Source organism: Carcharhinus amblyrhynchos, chromosome 2, assembly GCF_965287045.1.
Source record: "Carcharhinus amblyrhynchos chromosome 2, sCarAmb.v2.hapA, whole genome shotgun sequence".
Taxonomy (NCBI): Eukaryota; Metazoa; Chordata; class Chondrichthyes; order Carcharhiniformes; family Carcharhinidae; genus Carcharhinus; species Carcharhinus amblyrhynchos.
The window spans coordinates 38,962,241-38,983,980 of NC_137325.1; positions in this window are offsets into that span (position 1 = coordinate 38,962,241).

Genomic DNA, 21,740 nt, shown 5'->3' on the forward strand with positions numbered 1-21,740 from the left:
GTCAAACGCCTTACTGAAATCCATATAGATGACATCAACATGACATGATCTGATGCCTCTTTACACTAAGGAAAATCCCACACCCACTCTTGGGACAAAGTCAAGAGTGAAATTTGAAAGATGTAGCAGTCACCAGTTGTTGGCATACTTTTCTTCTACAGGTATAGCCTGAGGGCTGGAACTTAATTCTGGTGCCTAGGTCACCTCCCACTGTTCCTGCTGGCATCTAGAACGAGGAATGCCAATAAAATGATGTTCAAGAAGGTTTACAGTCCCAAAGGCAAATCATGCTATAAGAAGCTGAATGGATTTAACTTAACCAAACAAATCAGTAGAATGTGAAATCCACCCAATGACATCAGTTGATGAGATGGTCATGCCAAAGCCAAGAGCACTTCTTCAGCAAATGAGAACAGTGATTATGGCAGTTGCTGTTGGACTCCAGAATCCCAATTGTTGACCATATTTATAACACCATTCAGTCATTATTGTTTCAGTGGATTCCCTTTGGAACAGCACCCACTCCAGAAATTTTCTAGGGATACTGGGTGGGATTTTACGGCCTTCCTTGAGCAAGACCGGAAATTCCCACCCGAGGTCAACAGACATATCTGTTGTCTGCCCCTCGCCTGCTCTGATCCCTGTCAGGCGGGGCAGTAGAATTCCAGTGACTATGTCAATATTTTGAACAGCACAGACACCTCTAAGCCACTGACAACTTTCTAGTCTTCAATGAAAGAACAGTCATACCATAAACACTTCGGCCTGATATTCTTCAAAAGGCTCACCAAGGTGTCCAAGGCATAGAAAAAGTATTGTGCAATGGCACAGCAACTAGTCTGGTGGCCAGGTATTACCAGATCCATAGAAAAAAAATTCAAACCATCTTACTTAAGCTGTAAGAAACCAAGAACAGAAACTCAGACTAAATATCACCAGGAATGACCATAACAAGGTAAAACAGCACAAAGAACAGAGAAGCCACCAAGTTCAGGATTTTAATTACAGGCATAGAAAACATGAGTTACCAGAGCTGAAGCCCAGAGAGAGAATCTGGGTCCTAGATCAACAGATAAAAGGCTTAATCATTTAAAAATCTTCACAATCAAGGTCATACAGAGTTGTATCATAAGGAAGAACTGCAGAATTTCGATATCCTTGGAGAGAAAGGCAATAGAAACTTTGGCTTACTATTCAGACCTCAGGAGATAGGTAGTGGATATTCGCTACACACCGACAGAATGCATGTAGAGAATATCCACAATCTTGAAAAGACATCAGAATGAGATGAGGGATGTTGGTCAAAGCAGAGACTAACCTCGTAAAGTCTGAGTCTTTGAGGGGAGATGTAGAAGGATGTAAGTACGATAGGGTAAAAACATGGGAGAGCTGTGGAGCAAAGAGCTAACATCAGTAGAATGTTGACATAAAGTGGTGTCAGGTTGTATGACTGAGAAGTAACAGAGATATAGGGAAAGGACAAGGTCCAACCTTACAAAGACATCAAAATGTGTAAATATTTGATGTAAATAAAGAGTGATGGTTTTGAGGAACTACAGGCTCATGACATACTGGGAGAATACACAATCCCCAAATCCTATACCGAGCATACAACAAAACATGAGCTATAATAAATAATCCAGTTACCAACCTCTAAGTAATATATGGTCCCTTTAAATACTACTAGTGGAGGAAGTGGGGTGGTCTGGACCCTACATGATCAGTTGTCTGATGTTGAGCACTTGAAACGCCATAGCATATAAGGCTATAGACCAAGTGCTGGAAAATGGAATTAGGAAGGATAGATGCTTGATGTCAGCACATACATGATAGGCCAAAGGACCTCTCTGTGTGCTGTAAAACTCTATGACTCAATGAGTCTGGTTGTAATCTGGGGCGTGGCATTCAAATTTGATGGTATTGGCATAAACTGGTGTTGTACTAAATTATACCAGTGGATGTTAGGTGCACATACATAAATCTTTTTACAAACACCTGGGCACCTCAGCCACCATTTTATTTCGTTACAAGGCCCCGTATAGTGCATAAGGAAACAGATGTTACACAGCCTGATTTCATTCCCAAATTGTCAGAGCAATTTTCTATATTAAACTTATTAGATTGGACTTTAAAACTTCTCGATCTGTAATCTTGGCATTGGCCAGCAGAAATCTTCATATATTTTTCACTTTGAATAAAAACAATAAAATAATTAAATTAGCCTTTGATTTTTGCATTTATGTAGCACTTCATAACTGTTTCCAAAGTGCAAATTACAAATAAGTTACATCCATGTGTCATAACTCCCATTTTATAGACAACAGTGACCATATTTATCATATAGCAATGTTTCCAAATACCAATCAGGTCAATGATCTCTTAATGTTTTGATATTGTTGTTTGTAAAAGGAATGTTGTTCTGGAAACTCTAAAATCTCTGGGATGTGATCTCAGTGGAGACATAAAGATTACGCCTGGCAGTGCCATCCATTCTGACTCCACTAAAGTTGGATGAGATGGGTGAGATGAAAGGTACCAAGCCTGCATGAAATAGGAAAACACAAACTATTTGTCTTGCAAATTGCAACATCCGCTCACTGTGGGGATTGGAGGTTGCCCAGATCTCATTCTCACAACTTCAGCTAATTACCCTTAGCCTCTTTTGTAAGAAGGGCAACCAGAAAAAAAATTTTAATTGTTCTCTTCCTTCGCAGACCCATGTGACTTTTCCTGGGTGTCCAGTTTCACCCATATGACCAAAGGCAGACATGCTTTAAATTATTTGTAAGATTCTGTTTCTTATACAGCAAACTAGAAACTCTTGTATGTAACAGAAGCCCCCAAACAGAACTATAACTTCCCTGGAGGTTTCCCCTATTTCCTGCTGGAAAGAAAGACCAATGGATTTCTTGGTTTTATATTTGAATTCCTAAGGGACTTGCTGGGACAAAGGCTCTGGGCAACATTCAAAAACATAAGTAACATAAGAAGGAGCAAAGCCAGGGGGATAAACTTTGTAAGTTGTGAGTTCCAATGTCTTTCACATTTTGAAGGACCTTGCATAGGAATGGCAGCAAGACATCTCTTAGAACCAGGTTTAACATACAAATAAGTTGGGTTTAGTTGCAATGTGATGGCCTGGATCCTTGAAGAAAGAGATTGATTTTGTTTTCCATTATTTTAAAGTAACCAGTTAATCAGTTGGCCAAACATTTGGGGGAGAGAACTGCTTTGATCATAATGTACAGCTCTGTTGAATATATATATAATAAAACCACTAACAGATAACAGCAAAACACACTTGCAACTGCATGTGAAGTGCAAAAAAGGTACATATTTATAATAACATCATGCAAAAACGAGGGCAATACTTTCTTGCCCAATGGGAAAAGGCCCCAAATGTAATATGTGATATATGTTCAAGTTAAAACAGGGCAAATTACAAATATGGAAAAGAAAAACATTCCTTACTTCCTTTATCTGTTGTCTGTTAGCATTAGCATGCAAGTTCTGAACTTTAGTCAAATGTTATTGAAAAGCTTTTGGAATGTGTAGATACAAGCCTGTTGATTTAGAAAGAAGGACCAGTTACAGCAAATTGTAAAAATGAACCATGATAAGATTGTGTTACTTGGCTGCTGTTTTCTTGGCTAACCTTTATTGCCATTCCGAGTCTTTACTATAGAGCTTTTTATGTTGTACCTGGCATATATCATTGGATGTAAAAGAACAAAGCTCTCCTGAAAAAGTCTAAGGTGGAGTTGTTGCTATTGATTATGAGAAATTAAATAGATCAAGTAGATGTAGGTCAATATCTTTGGAAAACTGACAAGCAATAGAGGTTTAACTAGAAAGAGAATCTGGATGCACAAACTAAAACAGCAGTTTGGCTTAGGGCGTATTTTAGAAAGATGAATGAGTGAACTGAGGTAAGATGAAAATGCATAGAGACCTGCAAAGCAGCACAAACATTTTTTTAAAAGGTGACTGTAAAATAGATCTTAAGCGCAGACATGCTCGTGTGCATCCTCTTCAACCTGATTGGCCAGCAGCTCTCTAATTCAGAACTTCCTCTGAGTGAGGAGTCATTTGAGCTCAAAATGGCTTTGAGACACTTGCGCTGGTGGGATGTTGTTCGCTGTCAACTCTTTTGATGTTGGGAAGGAAGAACCCTCCATCTGAAAAATTCAATCAATGGATAATTGGACAGTAATACAACTATAATTTAAGTACGTGGGAAAGAATATTGAACATGGGGAAAACATGCTGCTGATTTGTAGAAATCCATAGTGTGCTTACACCAAACACCAACGTCATTGCCTTTACAAAAATTATAAATGGTATGAAATTAGGAGAAGAACAGCAAACTTTGGATTCAAATGTGGTTAACAAAAAAAAGAATGAGAATTAAGAACAGTTTTTCAGTAAACAGTAAATGTATAAAAGATTAGAGGTGTCTCAATGTTGCTCCAACAAGAAAGATTTATTAAACTATATTAACGATTTACACACCAAGGATCTGATTTACTCTTTTTTCCTCCCTAGCTCCAACTGATGTCCTCATAGTCCCAGGATTCACAGCATCGCTTCCGATTGGCGCAACTTCTCACTCCATAGCATCCAGCCCGATCATGTGGCCCACACAGGATCACCCCTAAAGGGTTCAGTTTGAGGCCACTCCGGTTTACTCTATAGGTCAATGATTTTGGTGACAGCAAAATATGAGAGAGATGGTTCAATTCTTTAAAACAGCAAGAGAAACTATAGAGATATTGATAAAATGGCAGAATAAGTTAAAAAGTAGCAGTTGGAATTCATTGCAAGTGGATACATTTTGAGAAAAAAATTAAAACAGAAATAATTATAATCTGTATACTTTGAGTGGAATGGATTAATTATAGTTATTAGTCTTACAACACCAGGTTGTAAACTTTCTGACAGCTGCCCCTTCCGAGCAGGAGCAGCGCTCCGAAAGCTCCTGCTACAAAATAAACCAGTTGGACTTTAATCTGATGTTGTTGTGAGACTTCTTACTGTGCCTAACCTAGTCCAATGCTGGCACCTCCACATCATGGATTAATTAAAGGGAGTGGGATTCGCACGTACAGGTTGAACAACAGCAACTTGCATGTATAAATTGCGTTAAAGCACTTCACATAATTTTAACGAGTACTTAACGAAGAAGATATTAGAATAGTTAACTAAAAGCATGATTAAAAAGTTACGTTTTAAGGGATGGCGTAAAGGAGCAGAGGGACTTGGATAACTAGTGGCGTGTAGCACCTTAGATTGATGAAGTAGTATTTAAGATATAGAACATTGAACTCTGCCCTCTGGGCTAACCGCCGCATGTTCGAAGACTCTCAGCATGCCCGGGGCTCCGGTGCAAAGCTTAGCAACGCGCGCGCTTTCGATTCTCATTGACAATCGGTAGAAGCGCGAGGGTGATGAAGGGTCATTGTGACAGTGGTGCACATTTGTAAAAAGTTGGCGTGAGAAAAGCAACGCACGCGGTACGATGCAAAAAGTAAGCTCGTGACAGGGAGTTGGCGGGGAGAGGTGGGGGTCATCTTCATGCAGCTGAAATGCTGCTGTTAATGCAAATGTTGCATATTGTGGGGTGGGGCTGGCCGTGGTCAGAGGTTGGGAGCCTGGAGATAAGGGCAAAGTGCCTGAAGAAGCGGGTCATCCACACCCGAACGCGTTACCAGGCGACCAGGGTTTACCTGGAAGTCTTGTCATGTGTTGTCTCTTCCATCACAAGTAAACTACAGGCGGAAGTGAACTTAAATGACTATTCCCGCAGCTTGCCGGGTGGGTGGGAAAATGGCATAAAATTTCAGACCCTATATGAGGAAATACGAATGAAAATACAAAGAAAAACTTGGAAACATAGACGAGGCTAATTTGGCCTCTGTAGTGCCTGTTTTTTTTGTGACAAAAGACCGGGAATCAGAAGTCTTTCAGATACCAGTCTCTAGAATCTGATCCATATAAACGCAAGTTATAACGTTTTATACTTAATATTTATTAGCTGGTTTAGTAATGTTTTATGTTGTGTTTATGCTGCGACTTGTCTTACACAGCAGTCACTTAAAAGAAGCATGTTTTTTCACCCAGTCACCTTGGCAACTTTAAGATCACCCTGGATTTGCAGATGACTGCTCAAGACCTGTTTTTTTTCCTGGGATGGACAGCACCAACATAGCACTGCACAAAACAAAACCCTTAGCACAAGAGTGTTTCCAGCAAAGTGCCACTCAAATGTGACTTCTGCCATTGCATTTTCTTAATCTACTTTTCTTTCTATTACTTATGAAGGTGGGACCCCCAAAGCTATCAGGTTATGAGGATTGAAGCCTATTTTAAATTTTATCAATGGAAGTGAAACTACAACTTAATTTCTAATAGGGACACACCATTAATTTAAAACCATTATTGGATTGCCAATTAGTTTTCCTCACAATACTTGTACCCAGTTTTTCCCAGGTTCTGCTGCTGCCCACCCAAGGCAATGAGTGCAAGGAGGCAGCTATTTACCCCCTGCAGTGATGTCCATTAGTTCACAATGCACTATTATCTTAGTGATCTCAAATATTTCCTCAAAGTTCATCTATGAATATTCACAAACTTTAACATTTTAAAAGCATTATTGTTCTTCATGCATTTCTAGCTCATTATTTAAGGACCACTGAGTGCGGAATCACTTTGAATAAAGTAGTTTTATGTTTGTTCACAGTGCTCTGGAATGTGCCTCATTGTGGAACCTAGTGCAAAATAAAACTCAATTGAAGTGGTCAAATGCATAAATGTTGAGATTGTAACTTTCAATTTCTGCCTGCATTTTTCCAGTAATACAAGTAGCAGAACAGATGCAAAAGCTGCATTGTGATATATATTGCAAACTGAGCGCTTTTTGTTGACATGAAGGAAGATGATTTTGTTTGTAAGAAGCCAGTCAACCCAGTATTGATTTACAAGATTGTGGGGAAACAGCTGACAAAGAAGATGATTGGATAGCTCTACCAAGAGCTGGTACAGACGCATAGCCCACCATGTCTATGCTGATCATCAAATAACAATCTATACTAATCCCATTTACCAGCACTGCGCACTCTTGTTTCCTTCTCTATGAATTGTATGCTTTCTCTGTATAGCGTGAAAGAAACAATACTTTTCACTGTATACTAATATACATGACAAGAATAAATCAAATCAAAGCAAAGCACTTTGTCCATAGCCTACTGGTGATTTAAGTGTTTGTCCAGTTGTGTCTTAAAAGTTGAGAGTACCTGCCTCCACCAGGCAGCATGTTCCATATTTCTGCCACCCTCTGGATGAAAAGCATTTTCCTTATATCCTCTCTAAACTACTTACTCCGTATCTTAAACCCATGCCCCGTCATCATGGCCACAGGGAAAGATTCCTACAATCTACCCTATTTGTGCCTCTCATAATCTTGTATATCTTTATCAGATTCTCTTTCTCAGTCTCCTCCGCTTCAGGGCAAAGAAACCTAGCCAATCCAGGCTCTCCTCATAGTTGTAACTTTCCATCCCAGGCAACATCCTGGTGAATTTCCTCTGCATCCCTTCCAGTGCAATCAAGTTTTTCCAATTGTCCTTCCAATCCCATGATGTGGATGAATGACCTTCTGTGCTGTATAATTCTTCAGTTCTATGATAAAGACCTGAACGGTTTCCCTCAGGTGTTAACTCTTGGTCCCAACTACCTTGAATGAAGTTTCCTCTGACAGCCAGTGAAAATTTACAATATTCATCGTTCCTCTGAGAATGCTCAATATCAGCTGAAATTGGACAATAACTGGCATGAGTTGTAAGTGACAATAACATTCATGTCAATTATGTACCAGGCAACATAGAGTCATAGAGGTTTATATCATGGAAACTTGTCCATGCAGCCCTTTTTTTAAAAACCCCTAACCTAGTCTCAGTTGCCCACATTTGGTCCATGTCCTTCTATACCCATCTTACCCATGTAACTGTCTAAACATTTTTTAAAAGACTATTACTACTATTACTTCTGGCGGCTTGTTCCAAACACTCACCACCCTCTGTGTGAAAAAATTGCCCCTCTGGACACTTTTGTATCTGTCCCCTTTCATCTTAAACCTGTATTCTCTAGTTTTAGACTCCCCTATCTTTGAGAAAAGATATTGACTATCTTGCTCCACCATTGACACACCATGGCAGCATGTACAATCTCCAAGATGTTCTGTAGGAATCTCTTAAAGTCGTTTTTGACAGCAAGTTCCAAACTTAAGAATCTATTGCCAAAATGAGCAGAAGCATGGGATCGCCACCATCTGCAAGTTCCCCTCCAAAATGCACAGTATTCTGACTTATTTCCATTGGAAAATAATGTCCGTTTCTTCACCTTTGCTGGTCAAATTCCTGAAATTTCTCACTTGATAGCATCTACACCACATGGCCTGAAGTCATCAAGAATACAATAAGAACCACAACCTTCTCAAGAGCACTTAGTGATTTGGAATGAACGTTGGCCTTGTCAGTGATGCCCACATCCCATGAACAAAAAAGAAAAAATATTGTTATGGATAAAGAGGCAATGAGATGATTCCCATTTTCCCATTTCTGACTAACCATGTCTTAAAAGAGGTGTTTTAACCCCTTGAGTATTGTGACTCAAGAAATGACACAAGTCACAGTTTCTCACATGTTTAAGTTAAAAGAAAGAATAAGTTCTTATCTCTCAACAGTTGAAATGTAATAGCAACAGCACCCATTATTCATTCACACAAGACACACACATACAAGAAAAAGTGATTACAAAAAGGTAGCTGGCATACACTTAGATGAGCCCAAAAAGGCACTATTACCCTAGTTTTTTGAGATGGAAATTGGAGGCCTTGTAGGTCTAAGGATTTCAAAGAACAATAAAGAACATTGCAGGAGCAAGCCCTTTCGCCCACCAAGCTTACACCAACAAATGATGCCTTTCTGAACCAAAGACCTTTTGCCTCTATGGAGTTCGCATTTCTCTAATCCCTACCTATTCATGTCAAGATGCCTCTTAAACGTTGTTGTATCTGCTTCTACCGCCTCCTGATCCCAGCACTGATCCTTGAGGAACACCACTTGTCACAGCTCTCCATTCAAAAACGTACTCTTCCACTGGTATCCTCTGTCTTCTTTGACCGAGCCAGTTTTGTGTCCACCTTGCCAGCTTACCTCTGATCCCATGCGACTTCACCTTCTGCACCAGTCTGCCATGAGGGACTTTGTCAAAGGCCTTATTGAAGTCCATGTAGACAGCATCCACTGCCCTATCCTCATCAGTCATCTTTGTTACTTCCTCAGGCATCATAAGAGCATAAGAAATAAGAGCAGGAGTAGGCCATTCAGCCCCTCGAGCCTGCCCCGCCATTCAATAAGATCAGAGCTGATCTGAAGTGGATCAGTTCCACTTTCCCGCTTTCTCCCCATAACCCTTCATTCCCTTGTCTGTCAGAAATCTATCTACCCGTGACTTAAATATATTCAACGAGGTAGCCTCCACCACTTCAACAGGTAGAGAATTCCAGAGATTCACCACCCTTTAAGTAAAGAAGTTCCTCCTTGACTCTGTTCTAAACTGCCCCCCCCCCTTATTTTGAGGCTGTGCCCTCTAGTTCTGCTGTCCTTCCTAAGTGGGAAGTATCTCTCTACCTCTACCCTATCTAGCCCCTTCATTATCTTGTAAGTCTCTACAAGATCCCCCCTCAGCCTTCTAAACTCTAACGAGTACAGACCCAGTCTATCCAATCTGTCTTCATAAGCTAATCCCCTCATCTCCGGTATCAGCATGGTGAACCTTCTCTGTACTCCCTCCAAGGCCAATATATCCTTTAGCAAATACGGGGCCCAAAACTGCACACAGTACTCCAGTTGCGGCCTCACCAGTGCCCTGTACAGTTGCAGCAAGACCTCCCTGCTTTTATATTCTATCCCCCTCGCTATAAAGGCCAACATTCCATTCGCCTTCTTGATCACCTGCTGCACCTGCAAACTGGGTTTTTGCGATTTGTGCACGAGGACCCCCAGGTCCCTCTGCACTGTAGCATGCTGGGACCTTTGCTGTTTGTAATATATATAAATGATTTGGAGGAAAATATAACTGGATTGATTAGTAAGTTTGCAGATGACGCAAAGGTTGGTGGATTTGCTGATAGCGATGAGGACCATCAGAGGATACAGCAGGATATAAATCAGTTGGAGACTTAGGCAGAAAGGTGGCAGATGGAGTTTAATCTGGACAAATGTGAGGAAATGCATTTTGGAAGGTCGAGTACAGATAGGAAATATACAGTAAATGGCAGAACCTTTAGGAGTATTGATAGGCAAAGGGATCTGGGTGTACAGGTACACAGGTCACTGAAAGTGGCATTGCACGTGGAGAAGGTAGTCAAGAAGGCATATGGCATGTTTGCCTTCATCGGCTGGGTATTGAGTTTAAAAATTGGCATGTCACGTTGACGCTTTATAGAACCTTAATGAGGCTGCACATGGAATATAGTGTTCAATTCTGGTTGCCACACTACCAGAAGGATGTGGAGACTTTGGAGAGAGTACAGAAGGATTTATCAAGATGTTGCCTGGTATGGAGGAGAGGTAGGAGAAACTTGGTTTGTTCTCACTGGAGCGATGGAGGTTAAGGGGACACCTGATAGAAGTCTACAAGATATGAGAGGCATGGACAGAGTGGATAGTCAGATGCTTTTTCCCAGGGTGGAAGAGACAATTACTAGGGGGCATAGGTTTAAGGTGCGAGGGGCAAGTTTTAAAAGGGATGTACAAGGCAGATTTTTTACACAGAGTAGTGGGTGCTTGGAACTCATTGCAGGGGGAGGTAGTGGAAGTGGATATGGTCATGACTTTTAAGGGGTCATTTTGACAAGTACGTAAATGAGATGGGAATAGAGGGATACGGTCCCCGGAAGCGTAGGAGGTTTAAGTTAAGTCGGGCAGCATTGTCGGTGCAGGCTTGGAGGGCTGAAAGGCCTGTTCCTGTGCTGTAATTTTCTTTGTTCTTTGTTTGTTCTTTGAAACCAGAACACCCTGCAGACATGGGGAGAATGTGCAAACTCCACACAGTTACCCAAGCCGAGAATCAAACCCAGGTCCCTGGCGCTGTGAGACAGCAGTGCTAACCACTTTGCTGCCCCTCCCCTGTCTCCACATCCTCCTAGAAGTGTGGTGACCAGAACTGTATGCAGTATTCTAAATATGACCTAACTAAAGCGCTTGCCAATTTTTATATTCCATGCCCCGATGATGAAGGCAAGCATGCCATATGCCTTCTTGACCACCTTATCCATTTGTATTGCTGCTTCCCTTTTGGTTCATTGAAGAAAATGGAGGTTGGAGATTTTTGGTGAAGAATTCACAATGGCTTACTCCTAGCAACAGTGGGTTTCTGTCAAATCTTGTCGTCAGGCCCCTTTTGGGAGGATAAAGTTTGGTTCTCAAAGCTGCAGGTAAAGGTAGAAACCCACTAATCTGCTTGTTAGAATTCTAGATAGAATCCTCTCCTTTGTTTGGTGGGATTTCTTTCCAGGCTGTCTGACTTCTTCTGGGTGCTCTCAAGACTTGCATTAATAAAGTATTTCATATTACAAGCTAGTTTCTGCCTTATTGGTGCTTCTTTTGCCCACAGAGATGGTCTCAGATAACATTACCATTGGCACACAATGGGGTTTGATTCTTGGCCATTTGCATTTTATTTTGATATAGTAGTTTTCTTCCCTCACATCCATTTTGTGGAGTTTCAATCAGCAGCCATATGTCTGGGTGGTCATTGTACACCAGTTTCTGTAGACATTTAGATAATGGTAGTTGTTCTCCACAGATGACATGCAGTTTCAATATCTTCTCAGCAGAGTTTCAGAAAGGTCATTTACACTGTAATGTTCTGTCCAGACAAACAGGCTACTTCCAGCCTTAGGCAGTTTCATGTATGTTTGCTGACCAGGAGGGAAGACACCTGAATCTCTTGACTCCTATCCCAAGGTAATCTGTTCTTTTTCCATTCTGCTTTTTAATAAGTAAAAAGTAAAATTTATTTCATAAATTTGTGAACATAACTATGTGGATATGACAGCCTTTTTCAACTCAGCCTTGACTAATCTTGTCAAGTGTCCCAACTCCATCCTGCATAAATGTTTGCTTAACCAAAAATTCTGCTGCCTATATTGTATCCTGCATCAAGTTATGCTCACCCTACACTCGTTTGTGACACACCATGGTTCCTCAGTACCTCACATTTCAAATTCTTGTTCTCATATTTTGGGCCCGCCATGACTTTTGCAACCATTTCAGTAACCTCCTTCATTTGTACAATCTCTTCTTGCTCCAGAGCTTTTTTTGCATCTGCCTTTGTCCCACAATTGGCAGCTGCGCTTAACTAAATTAATTTGTTTTCTAAATCTCCCTCTAAATCTCTGCCTCTTATTTCAATACTCTTTAAACCTTCTAAATTTGACAAAATTCTTCTTTAAGTTGAAGTGTATTTCCCCTATACCTCTTTGGAATACCTTCAGGCACTAATTGCGGTTGTTAATGTGACTACCACCCTATGTCCTACTATGTAGTTGTGATATTAAGACGCCTGATGAAATTATTTCTTGTCAATAATTATCCATAAGATGTGGATGATGTGCATTTGCAATGGTGGTGATTAGGCGTAGCTGTTCAGACATTTCCTTATGTTAGAAATGACTGTTCCATTGGTCAGAACGTTGAAGTGGAGATGCCCGCGTTGGACTGGGGTAAGCGCAGTGAGAAGCCTCACAACACCAGGTTAAAATCCAACAGGTTTATTTGATAGCACAAGCTACAAGCTTTCAGAGCACTGCCTGTTCATCAGGTGAGTGGGAGTTGTGTTCACAAATAGGGCACATATAACAAACTCAATTTATAAGGTAATGGGTGAGGGTTACAGATAATAGTATTTGTAAGCCCCAGACTTGCCTGGGCTTGCAAAATCTCACTAACTGTCCTGGCTGGAGACAATACACATTAAGCTGTGCTTAACCCTCTCTCCACTCACATTGTCTGTACCTTTAAGACTTGATTACCTGTAAAGACTTGCATTCCAATCATTACCTTGTAAATTGAGTTTGTGTCTATATATTCCCTGTTTGTGAACACAGCTCCCACTCATCTGATGAAGGGACAGTGCTCTGAAAGCTTGTGGCTTGTGCTACCAAATAAACCTGTTGGACTTTAACCTGGTGTTATGAGACTTCGTACAGAATATTAAGTACAGGAGTTGGGACGCCTTGTTGAAGTTGTATAAGGCACTGGTAAAGCCACACTTGGAATACTATGTACAATTCTGGTCACCCTATTATAGAAAGGAAATTATTAAACTAGAAAGACTGCAGAAGAGATTTACTAGGATGCTACCGGGACTTGATGGTTTACTTATCAGTCAAGCAAGTTGCTTTTTCCTGAGCTCAAGCATTTGAGTGTTTCTGGAGCTGCAGCAACTCAAGAAAGAATTGAATATTGTATTGTACTCCTGACTTGTGTCTTGTAAATAGTGGATAGGTTTTGAGAAATCAAGAGGCAAGCTCTGTGCCAAAGAATACCCAATTTCTGATCTTGTCGTCATTGTATGTATGTAACAGGTTCAGTTAAGTTTCTGGCCGCTAATGACATCCAGGATATTGATGGTAGGGAGTTCAGTGAGGATAATGTCATTGAATGTCAAGGAGTGGGGATGGCGCAGTGGTTAGCACTGCTACCTCACAGTGCCAGGGACCTGGGTTCGGTTCCTGGCTTGGGTCACTTTCTGTGTGGAGTTAGCACACTCTCCCCGTGTCTGCATGGGTTTCCTCAGGGTGCTCCGGTTTTCTCCCACGTTTTGAAAGACGTGCTGATAAGGTGCATTGACCCGAACAGGCGCCAAACTATGGCGACTAGAATATCATAGTAACTTCATTGCAGTGTTAATGTAAGCCTTACTTGTGACTCATAAATAAACATAAGAACATAAGAAATAGGAGCAGGAGTAGGCCAACTAGCCCTTCGAGCCTGCCCCGCCATTCAATAAGATCATGGCTGATCTGTCGTGCCTCAGTTCCACATTCCCGCCCTCTCCCCATAACCCTTAATCCCCTCTCTTATCAAAAACCCATCAACCCGCGTCTTAAAAATATTTAGCGAGGTAGCCTCCACCACTTCAACGGGCAGAGAATTCCAGAGATTCACCACCCTTTGAGTGAAGAAGTTCCTCCTCAACTCCGTTCTAAACCGCCCCCCCTTTATCTTGAGGCTATGCCCCCTAGTCCTACTATCCTTTCTGAGCGGGAAGAGTCTCTCCACCTCTATCCTATCCATCCCATTCATCATCTTATACGTCTCAATGAGATCTCCCCTCATTCTTCTAAACTCTAACGAGTACAAGCCTAATTTATTCAGCCTTTTAACTTTATTTTCTCTCTCATTTGACATAGTCATTATCTGGCAAGTGCTTTTTGCTACTGATAAGGCCATGCATAGATGTTGTTTTGCTGCATTCAGGCATGGACTGACTCAGTATCTGACAAGTTGTGAATGCAATTAAATATTTTGCAATCAACAGCAAACATCTCCACTTCTAAATGTACGATGGAGGGAAGATCATTGTCAGAACAGCTTGTGCTGAGGATACTGCCTCGAGGAACACTTGCAACAGTTTCTTACGACTGAGATGATTGGCCTGCAACCATCTTTCTTTGTGTTGGGTATAATTCCAGCCACTGGTGAGGTTACCCCTTGATGCTGATTGACTTCAAATTCACAGAGCCCTTTGATGCCACATGCACTCAAAGTGATGTCTTGATATCTAGGACAATCACTCACATATAGGAGCTGAAATCCATCTCTTTTGCTCGTATTGTGTATCCACTCAGCTATTTCTTGACTTCACATTAAGTGAATTGGCTGAAGACTGGTATCTGTGATGCTGGGATCTCATGAGGACGCCAAGATGGATCATCCACTTATACCTCAGGTTTGATTGATTAACTGAGGTAGAAGCAACGTTAACAAGATTGAAATAAACTGTCTTTCTGATGAAAGGATTTGGGTTTTAAAGTTCAATTCAAAATCAAGATGCATGTGTTGTGAATGATCAACTTCAACAAGAGATGTGCAAGAAGGGAATGGAGTTAATGGCAATGGTTCAGAGTTTGTCAAGAACTGAAGATAACGGCTTTGTTCTGTCTAATATGTTGTTAGGGTGGTGATAATGCAGATTGACAACACATATGCAGTGATGAGGTCCAAGGGTGCGGTGGCAGTTGACGTAGATGTCATCAGCATATGACATGGATGAAGTAACAAATGGCACTTTATAACTGGGAAAAAGGATAGATTGTTATGTGATACCAGGGATGACAGTGTGAAATTGTAAAAGTAGCTATTGTTAGAATGTTCCGCCTAGGATCAGATAGATAACAAATTGAAACAGGCAAATTTTGTGTTGTCTGCTAATTTAAATGCCAAATGTGCAGCCTAGGGCTTAGCAGAAGGACCAAGATTGTGCAAGGCCAACAACATTTACGGTTAGCCTATATTACTTAAAACCAACCACCACCTCTTAAAAACATAATCATATCTCTGTTCAATAGCTAGCTGTTCAATAGTGACAATCACATCACTGAAACACATTGTACCAAACCCATTGACACTCTTCTCTCTTTCTTGGAAGATAAAATGACACTTAACCACAGGTAGCAATGTCTACTCAGCAGAGACAGGCAAAACTGCAGCATTGGAGTCATGACAACTGAAGCCAGCATTGGGGTTGAAACCACTGAATGTAGAAGTAAGGACTTTTTGGCTCGGTTAAATGGGACATTGGTGAGACAACATTTTGAATACAGTGTGCAGTTTTTGTTGACTTATTTAGGGAAAGAAGTAAATGCTTTAGTAGGAGCTCAGAAGAAGTTTCCTAGATTGATACCTGGAATGAGCAGATTGTCTTATGAGGAAAGGTTGTTTCCACTAGAGTTCAGAAGAGTATGCGGTGACTTGATTGAAATATATAAGATCTTGATCAGATTGACAAGGTGGACATGGAAAGGATGTTTCCTCTTGTGGGTGAGTCCAGAACTAGGGACGCTGTTTTAAAATTAGGGGTTGCCCCTTTGGGATGGAGAGGAGGAGAATTTGTTTCTGCCAGAGGATTGCATGATTTTGGAACTGTCCACCTCAGAAGGCGGAAGAGGTGGAGGTAGATAGATTCTTCTCAGAAAATGGAATCATAAGTTGTCTGTGGTTGCAGTGTGGAATTTGAAACACAAACAGATCAGCCATGATTTTATTGAATGGTGGAGTAGACTTGAGAAGCCTAATAGCCTACTGCTGCTCCTATTTCATAAAGTATGTTCCTACTAATCTGCCTTGTCACATCCCACTTCCCCTTCATACCACAATCATTTCTGGGTTACAAATTGTGAGTAGTGTAAGACTCAATCTTTACTTCCAAAATTCATCCCAAAACCTTCCACTTGTGTCTTTTTCCATTCAGTTGCTGAAGAACTGTGACTGATGCACCAACATGAATTTTAGAACGTAGTAGGGAGGTGGAATCCTCATATGCTGAGTTGCCGGGCAAGAGTGGCCTGCATATAATGCAGGGAGAATGGATCATGCAGGTGCAAACTCAGTAGAGAGCAACGTACCACATGAGTTCCACTGCAGAGGACTCAAATAAGGATGTACCACTCAGAAAGAGGCTGATAAGGGTGCATAATAAAAATCTTAGGGCATTGGCAGATTTGTCAGAACACCTGCTGTCACTGTCAAGGAGCATTGAAAGGTCTGACACTACTTGGCACAGGGCTTTGTGCAGACTTTAGAGCCCAACCTTGCCAGTGTGGGAGTGGTGATTAATGCCATGAAAACACTGACAGAACCGATCATGACAGTGTGTGCGATGACCATTGTCTCAGCTTCCAATACAGCACAAGCAAAAGCCATCTAAAATCTGAGTGCAACAGTGAAAGTTTAGGGGTCAAATTTAGAACCCCTAACACATGCTTGTGTTTGGCAGAGGGGCACATAAAATATGATGGGTTGCCAGCCTACAAATTTTCACATGGCTGTGTCTCAAAGTAAGACCATGTGGCATGATAGCACAGGGATTAGAACTGCTCCCTCACAGCGCCAGGGACTTAGATTCAATTCCGGCCTTGGGTGGAGTTTGCATGTTCTCCCCATGACTGCATCTGTTTCCTCTGAATGCTCTGGTTCCATCCACACTCCAAAGATGTGTGGATTAGGTTGATTGGCCATGCTAAATTCACCCTTCGTGTCAGGGGAGTTAAGAGGGTAAAAACTTGGGGTTGCAGAGATAAGGCGTGGGTGGGATTATTGTTGATGCAGGTTAGATGGGCTGAATAAACAGGAAGAAGAGCATCCGGCAGAGATGGCTGAGGGATTTCATTGGAGTATTCTGGGAGAAGTCGGCTAAGCAACATCTACGAAGAAGTGGGAAGCAGAAGAATGCCTCCACTGATAAACAGGAGGAAGAGCATCTGGTAGAGGTAGCTGAGGGAGTTCACTGCGGTATTCTAGGAGAAGTTGGCTCAGCAACATCTGCTAAGAAGTGGGAAGTGGAATATTTGGTGTTAAGGAACTGTAAGCCCAAAACATTATATTAATGTTTCCTTCCCTCCCTTCTTCTCTAACCATAAAAAGAGCAGTGAGAGGAGATAAAAGTGAAGATAAGAGTTTAATAAATGTTCTTACTGGTGCTAGAAATGTCAGTCAGTGGGGTTAAGTGTTGAACTTATGAGATTGGGAGATCCATGACACTTATGACACTTCCACCATCTCAGATGGCTACATCTGCAGGAAGTGCACCCAATTGCAGCTCCTTACAGACCGCATGGATAGGCTGGAGCAGAAGTTGAATGCACTTAGAAGCATGAAAGTGGCGGAAAGCTTCATAGATCGGAGCTTTGGAGACATGGTCACACCCAATGTGCAAGCATATAGGTGGGTGACCGCTCATAGGGGCAGGCAGTCAATGCAGGAATCCCCTGTGATCATTCCCCCTCTCTATCAAGGCTGGCTTACCAGGAGATAAAAGCAGCAGCAGCCAGAGTAGTAGCAGCACGACTGGTTCTGTTGTTAAACAGGGAGGGACAAAGAGCACTAAAACAATAGATATAGGGAATCTACAGTTAGGGGTGAAGATAGATGCTTCTGTGGACGTGGAAGAGGCTTCATGATGGTATGTTGACTGTCTGGTGCCAGGGTTCCAGATGTCTCTGGACGGGCAGAAAGCATTCTGAGGGGAGAGGGTGAACAGCCAGAGGATGTGGTACATATTGGTACTAACGACATAGGTAAGAACAGTGATAAGGTCCTCCAGCACCAGTGTAGGGAAAGTTAAAAACAAGACCTGTGGGGTTGTAATCTCAGGATTATTCCCTGTGCCACATGCCAGCAAGGTTAGAAATAGGAAGATAGTACAATTCAACATGTGGCTAAACAGCTGGTGTAGAAGGGAGAGTTTCAGATATCTGGACCATTGGGATCTCTTCCGGAGCAGGTGGGACCTGTACAAGAAGGACGGGTTGCTTCTAAACTGGAGGGACATAAATACTCCGGCCAGGAGGTTTGCTAGTGTCATTCGGGCAGATTTAAACTAATTTGGCAGGAGTGGGATGTTCAAAGCAAATGTGAACTAGAGAGTAGGATCAGTAAGATTCAGAGGAAGAGCAGCAGGATGTGGTTGTTGATCAAAGAGGGCCGAAGGGCCTGTTCTGCGCTGTAATGTTCTATGTTCTATGTAGTGGACTAAAGTGTATTTGTTTCAATGTAAGAAGTGTAACAGATAAGGCAAATGAACTTAAAGCTTGGATTAGTACTTGGAACTATGATGTTATTGCCATTACAGAGACTTGGTTAAGAGTAGGACAGGATTGACAGATTAACATTTCAGGGTATAAATGTTTCAGGCAGGATAGAGGGAGACGTAAAAGGGGTGGGGAAGCTGCACTACTGGTCAAGAAGAATGTCACAGCTGTACTGCAGGAGGACATCTTGGAGGGCTTTTACAGTGAGGTAATGTGGGTAGAACTCAGGTATAGGAAGAGTGTAGTCACAATGTTGGCTGTTTACTATAGGCCACCAACAGCCAGCTGGAGATAGAGGAACAGATATGTAGGCAGAGTTGCTGTGGTGGGAGATTTTAATTTCCCATATATTGCCTGGGGCGCTCAGTGCTTGGGGCATCAATGAGGCAGAGTTTGTAAGGAGCATCCAGGACGGCTTCTTGAAACAATATGTAGATAGTCCAACTAGGGAAGGGGCCCTGCTGGACCTGGTATTGGGGAATGAACCTGGCCAGGTGGTTGATGTTTCAGTAGGGGAGCAGTTCGGAAACAGTGACCTCAATTCAGTAAGTTTTAAGGTACTGACGGATAAAGATAAGTGTAGTTCTCAAGTGAAGGTGCTAAATTGGGGGAAGACTAATTACAACAATATTAAGCAGGAGCTGAAGAATGTAGATTGGGAGCAGATGGTCAAGGACAAATCAACATTTGGCATGTGAGAGGCTTTCAAGTGTAAGTTGATAGGAATTTAGGACCAGCACATTCCTGTAAGGATGAAGGATATGTACGGTAAGTTTCATGAAGTTTGGATAACGAGAGATATTGTGAGCCTGGTCAAAGAGAAAAACAAAGCATTTGTCAAGGCTAAGAGGCTGGGAACACATGAAGCAAGTGTGGAATACAAGGAAAATAGAAAGAAACTTAAGCAAGGGGTAATGAGGGCTAAACGGGGTCACAAGAAGTCATTAACCAGCAAGATGAAGGAAAATCCTAAGGCTTTTCATACATATATAAAGAGCAAGAGTGTTGCCAGGGAGAGGATTGGCCCCCTCAAGGACAGGGGAGGGAATGTATACATGGAGCCTAAAGAAATGGGCGAGGTAGTAAATGAGTACTTTGCGTCAGTATTCATCAAAGAAAAGGACTTGGGGTGATGAGTCTGGGGAAGGGTATGTCGATAGTTTGAGTCATGTTGAGATCAAAAAGAAGGAGGTATTGGCATTCTTGAGAAACATTAAGGTAGACAAATCCCCCGGGCCTGATGGGATATACCCCAGAATATTGAGCAAGGCAAGGGAAATTTGCTGGGGTCTTGAAAGAAATCTTTGTATCCTCACTGTATACAGGGGAGATTCCACAACACCAGGTTAAAGTCCAACCAGCTTATAATGAACCTATAAGCTTTCGGAGTTTGCCCCTTTGTCAAGTGAGTGGAGAGTTCTGGCCTCAGACAGAGCAAATAAAGGCACACGCAGTTTACAGAATACTGATTAGAATGTGAGTCTTTACAGCTAACCTGCTATTCAAGCCTTAAAGATGCAGACAATGTGAGTGCAGATAGCATTAGGCATAGGTTAAAAAGATGTGTATTGTCTCCAGACAGTATAGTAAGTGAGGTTTTGCAAACCCAGGCAAGTCATGGGGTTACAGATAGTGCAACATGAACCCAAGATCCTGGTTGAGGCCATCCTCGTGTGCAAAACTTGGCTATCAGTCTCTGCTCAGTGACTCTGTGCTGTTGTGTGTTGTGAAGGCTGCCTTGGAGAACGCTTACCCGAAGGTCAGAGGCCAAATGCCCGTGACCGCTGAAGTGTTCCCCAAAAGGGAGAGAACAGTCTTGCCTGGTTATTGTTTCTTTTTTGTTTTGTTTCGGTCTTCATGGAGGAGGATGTGAATAATTTGCCAGATGTTAGAGATGGAAAGGTGGTAGGACTGGAGGGTCTTGATGACATTACTGTTACTAGAGAGGTGGTGCTCGACAGACTGGAGGGGCTGATTGTGGACAAGTCCCCAGGACCGGATGGAATGCATCCGAGGGTCCTGAAAGAAATGGCGGAGGTGATAGTGGATGCCTTGGTGGTTATTTTCCAGATGTCGCTGGATTCCGGGGAAGTGCCGGAAGATTGGAAAACGGCTAATGTTACGCCGTTGTTTAAGAAGGGTGCCAGGCAAAAGGCGGGGAATTATAGGCCTGTTAGTTTAACGTCTGTTGTAGGTAAAATGTTAGAATCCGTCATCAAGGAGGAAATAGCGAGGCATCTTGAGGGGAACTGCTTGATAGAGCAGACGCAGCACGGTTTCCTTAAAGGGAAGTCGTGTCTGACAAATTTACTGGAGTTCTATGAGGATGTGTCTAGGGCGGTGGATAGAGGAGAGCCGGTGGATGTGGTCTTTCTTGATTTTCAGAAGGCATTTGACAAGGTACCTCACAAGAGGTTATTACAGAAGGTCAGGGGGCATGGAGTTGGGGGTAGGGTGTTAGCGTGGATAGAGGACTGGTTGTCAAATAGGAGGCAGAGAGTGGGGGTCAACGGGTGCTATTCGGATTGGCGGATGGTGACTAGTGGAGTGCCCCAGGGGTCGGTGCTGGGGCCTCAGCTATTTACCATTTATATAGATGATCTGGAGGAGGGAACCGAGTGTATGGTGTCGAAATTTGCTGATGACACCAAAATTGGTGGAAAGGCAAATTGTGTGGAGGGTGGGGAGAGTCTACAGAAGGATCTAGATAGGCTGGGCGAATGGGCCAGGAAATGGCAAATGGAATTTAATGTTGGCAAGTGCGAGGTGGTCCACTTTGGTAGGAATAATGGTAGGAAGGATTATTACTTACGTGGAGAAAAACTGCAGCAGGCGACGGTGCAGAGGGACCTAGGGGTCCTTG